Source organism: Emys orbicularis, chromosome 3 (genome assembly GCF_028017835.1).
Source record: "Emys orbicularis isolate rEmyOrb1 chromosome 3, rEmyOrb1.hap1, whole genome shotgun sequence".
In the NCBI taxonomy this organism is placed as follows: Eukaryota; Metazoa; Chordata; order Testudines; family Emydidae; genus Emys; species Emys orbicularis.
The window spans coordinates 204,903,595-204,908,701 of record NC_088685.1 but is presented as its reverse complement, the minus strand read 5'-3'; positions in this window follow the sequence as shown (position 1 = coordinate 204,908,701).

Genomic DNA, 5,107 nt, shown 5'->3' with positions numbered 1-5,107 from the left:
CCCTCTCCCCTCCCCTGGCAGGACGCGGCGCAGAGAGGAGGAGGAGGCAGAGGCGGGGACAAGCCGAGGAGGAGCGGACCGCCCGGGCGCCATGTTCCCCCGTCCTCTGCAGCCGGGGCAGGGCCGCGCTACCGGCTCCCGCCGCTCTCCCGCTGTCAGCGCCCACCCCCCAGGTGGAGCCGGTAGCACGGCCCTGCCCCGGCTGCAGAAGACGGGCCGCTCCTCGGCTTGTTCGCGCCGCTGTCCCGCGGGCAGCGGCCACCCCCTCCCCCAGGCGGGAGCCGGTAGCGTGGCCCTGCCCCGGCTGCAGAGGACGGGCCACTCCTCGGCTTGCAGCGGCGGGGACAAGCCGAGGAGGAGCTGTCCGTCCTCTGCAGCCGGGGCAGGGCCACGCTACCGGCTCCCGCCTGAGGGGGGCCGCTGCCCGCGGGAGAGTGGCGGGGACACGCTCCCCACTTAGCCGGCTCCGTGCCCCGCCGCACCCGGCAGCAGAACAGGATCCAGCCCAGGACGCTGCTTGAGGTGAGGCCCCAGCATTTTGCCGCCCCATACATTTTGCCGCCCTAGGCACCTGCTTGTTTAGCTGGTGCCTAGAGCCGCCCCTGCTTGTGTGTGTCACACTTGCTACTGTAAAATAACTGGTAATTGTGTTACAATATTGTCAAAATGACATTGTTGAATGAGCAACCAAAGATTATATGATAGCAGTGTCCTAGGATGGAATCCCGTTGGTCACTAAAAATGGTCACCTTATATCCAAGAGGTGTGATGGCAAAAAGAAACCTGGTGCTTGCCCACGTACAGCAGTTTCATTTTCACTTGTGTTCTCTATGTCCCCATGAGAAACTCTGTTATTTTTGTACTGAGATTCACAACACAGTGTAGAATCAGAATCACTTATCAGGCTTTCAGCAGCATTCCCTTTGCCAAATTCCACTTTTCTGAGTGGTTGAAATTTTCTTGTGGAAGAACATAAACAACTAGAGCAGTGTCAACAATAGTCCTGCTGTATATTATCCCATCCATTATTGTGTTAGTAAACCTGCCCTTTGGTAGAAATTTGCACTTGTTACTACTATTATGCTGTCCAAAGTTTCCCTGGGCCAGGATCGCCAATGGAACAATGCCAATTTACACCAGATGAGAATCTGGCCCAGACGGAACCAAATTCTGATCACATTTACACTGTAAATCCACAAAAAGAACAGGAGTACTTGTGGCACCTTAGAGACTAACACATTTATTTGAGCATAAGCTTTCATGGGCTACAGCCCACTTCTTCAGATGTATAGTAAGGAAATATATATACATACAGACCATGAAAAGGTGGAAGTAGCCATACCAACTCTAAGAGGCTAATTCATTAAGATGAGCTATTATCAGCAGGGAAAAAAAAACTTTTGTAGTGATAATCAAGATGGCCCATTTCAGACAGTTGACAAGAGGTGTGAGATATTTAACATGGGGAAATAGATTCAATCTGTGTAATGACTCAGCCATTCCCAGTCTCTATTCAAGCCTAAGTTAATGGTATCTAGTTTGCATTTTAATTCAAGTTCAGCAGTTTCTCGTTGGAGTCTAGTTTTGAAGCTTTTCTGTTCTTTAAGTCTGTTACTGAGTGACCAGAGAGGTTGAAGTATTCTCCTACTGTTTTTTAAATGTTATGATTCCTGATGTCAGATTTGTGTTCATTTATTCTTTTGCGTGGAGACTGTCCAGTCTGGCCAATGTTCATGGCAGAGGGGCATTGCTGGCACATGATGGCATATATCACATTGGTAGATGTGCAGGTGAACAAGCCCCTGATGGCATGGCTGATGTGATTAGGTCCTATGATGGTGTCACTTGAATAGATATGTGGACAGAGTTGGCATCGAACTTTGTTGCAAGGATAGGTTCCTGGGTTAGTGTTTTTGTTGTGTGGTTGCTGGTGAGTATTTGCTTCAGGTTGGGGGGCTGTCTGTAAGCGAGGACTGGTCTGTCTCCCAAGATCTGTGAGAGTGAGGGATCATCTTTCAGGATAGGTTGTAGATCTTTGATGATGCGCTGGAGAGGTTTTAGTTGGGGGCTGAAGGTGACAGCTAGTGGCGTTCTGTTACTTTCTTTGTTGGGCCTGTCTTGTAGTAGGTGACTTCTGAGTACTCTTCTGGCTCTGTCAATCTGTTTTTTCACTTCAGCAGGTGGCTATTGTAGTTTTAAGAATGCTTGATAGATATCTTGTAGGTGTTTGTCTCTGTCTGAGGGATTGGAGCAAATGCGGTTGTATCTTAGAGCTTGGCTGTAGACAATGGATCATGTGGTGTGTTCTGGATGAAGCTGGAGGCATGTAGGTAAGTATAGCGGTCAGTAGGTTTTTGGTATAGGGTGGTGTTTATGTGACCATCGCTTATTAGCACAGTAGTGTCCAGGAAATGGACCACTTGTGTGGGTTGGTCTAGACTGAGGTTGATGATGAGATGGAAATTGTTGAAATCATGGTGGAATTCCTCAAGGGCTTGTTTTCCATGGGTCCAGATGATGATGTCATCAATGTAGCGCAAGTAGAGTAGGGGCGTTAGGGGACAAGAGCGTTGTTCTAAGTCAGCCATAAAATCCAGAGTATCTCCATGCAAGGACTCTAGTAGCTCAGGGTCTTTATTTGTGTTAACAACTCTTTTATCACCTCAAGCATCAAGAGTTTGCGGTCTGATGAAGAACAAGTGATAGACGCTGCTTCCTAAAGTCATCTATGATTAGTCGTATAAGTACACCTAAAGAAGAAGGGAACTCAGTCATTTTGGTGGTCATTATAGCTTCCATGCCCTGAAGTGAAGAGGCTTTGCATGCCTTTTCTTGTGGTGACAGGAGACAGCTTGGAGAAGAGAACTAGGTCAAGAGAAGAAACGTATCTGAAAGGAGTTTCTTGGATTGCAAACTCTTAGGAGGAGGAACTATGTCTTTATATGTGTCTGTACAGTACCTAGCACAATGGGGGCCTAATACTGATGCTCTGTAATAGAAATTTTAATGAATTTTGATACTAAAAGGATTTTGTTTCCCAGAAGGCTCCCTGCCAGACAAAGAATAGGCATGTACTAGGTGTTTGCAGTGGAGGTCCCTCCCAGAGGAAAGTTGGGGATAACCGATGCAGTTTCCTGCATTTTAGAAGTGTGGTATTACCCTGAAAAGTTACTCTGAAAATGACAGTGTGGTTTCATATGCATCGATTTCCATCTCAAATTTGCTCAGTTTGAAAGTGAAAAGATGTTTTTTTCAAATTGCCAGCCTTGCAAACTGCCCTTGAGATTGAGCATCAAGATGGGCTCCTGCATTTCATGTCACCAGCAGTAGAGGTTGTAAAAGCCAAGTCAACCATCCTCAAATGCAACCTCCTAGTCTCCAGATCATGCCTTCAGCAACACCTCTGCAACCTCATTCAGTGAGGTTAACTGAGGGCATAATCTGAAGGCAATGGGGTTGTTCTGTGTGCCTATCTCTTTTCAGTTTTCATTTCCCAACTCACTGTGGAGTTCCAGGAGAGCAGAGGGGAAAGGAGCCATTTTACTGCTCTAGGGCTGTCTGTGCCTGTTTTTATCCTTGGAGAGGAAGCTGAAGCCTTCAAGGTGAGAGGAGCAGTGGTCTTCAGTCCCCTCTTCCCTCAGAGCCTAGGCAGGGAGAGGAAAGAGGGAGGACTCGTTACTCTCAGGGAGCTAGCAAAGGGACACATCACCAACTAGAACAGACTGTTAGGCGTCTCTTGACTTGGGAAACCCGAGTTGCTTCTACTTTACAGAAGTGGGAGGCAGTGTGTCCCAGGGGACAGAGCACTGGACCGGGACTCAGGTGACCTAGGTTTTACCGTCAGCTCTGCCACTGATTTGCTGAGTGATTTTGGGTAAGTCCCTTCACCTCTCTGTGCCTCAGCTTTTACAGATAAGGCTAACAATACTAACCTCCTTTGTAAAGCACTTTGAGGTCTACTGATGAAAAGCACTACATAAAAGCTAGGTATTGCTATCATTAAGGCTGGGATCCCCCAAACTCCCCAGGCTAGACAGCAGCTCTTCCTGCAGTCCTCAACTGGAAATCCCCCTTCCTGATGAGTCCTCATTTCACTACCCAGTGAGGAAATGGCAGGTGGTGGAGCAAGTCTGCCTCACACCAGAGGAAGAGTTCTCCCACGGCTTTTAGCAAAACTCTTTCACTTTAACCCCATGCTATGACCCTCAATCCACTGGATGTACCAATGAAGTCATGTTTGCTACTTAAAAATGTTTACGGTTCATCTATATGAGCCACGCAACAGACACAGAGCAGAATTGCTCTTTTTATTCTGCATTTTGTTGTGTAATCATTTTTCCATGTCTCTGCAGTCATCCACGCAGAGTTGTTGGCACCATGGGGGTACAAGTGATGTTTCTAGATTTTTAAAACAATGTGGATCCTTGTTTTTTCCAGTCACAAGAGAATCCAGTTCCTTGCTGCCATCCACTTACTGTCAACAGTATTGTTGCTCTGTCCTTCGTCATCTTTGCAGAACAGCTTGACACATAAGAAGTTAATGCCCCATCAGGAAACACACACTAGTACAAACCCAGCTCATCTGGATTAAAGATGCCTTTCTACTTGTTCATAGTCTTTCATAAGATCAGGGAGGATTTACATTACCCAGAGCACAGCAGCAAACCCACGTTTGTTTTTGTCACTATCCTGTCCTCGGACTGTTTTGCATTATGATCTTTCCATCTCTCCAGCCACTGATTTGTAACATTCATATCTAAAAACATATCCCTCACATGCCAAGTTTCCAGCTTCCCCCAACAACATGGATCCACTGACAGGAACTTGTGGGTGGCAGGCCTTGGTAAACCGGTGGCACACGTTTCTTTGACATTTTCCACCTTTCCAGCATGACAACTTTCATGGTCCGGGTTGTAATTATTCTGCCACTTTTCAAGAATCTTCTCTTTATTTTGTTTAAAATATTGAACCCTGACATACCAGTAGCTTCAACAGTTACCATCTGTGTTTTTTATTATATAACTTTAAATCAACTCCACTCTCTCAGCTTAGTATTTTGCAAATCCGAAGGCCACTGAACTGATGTTTGCCTTGTTACCACATTTTT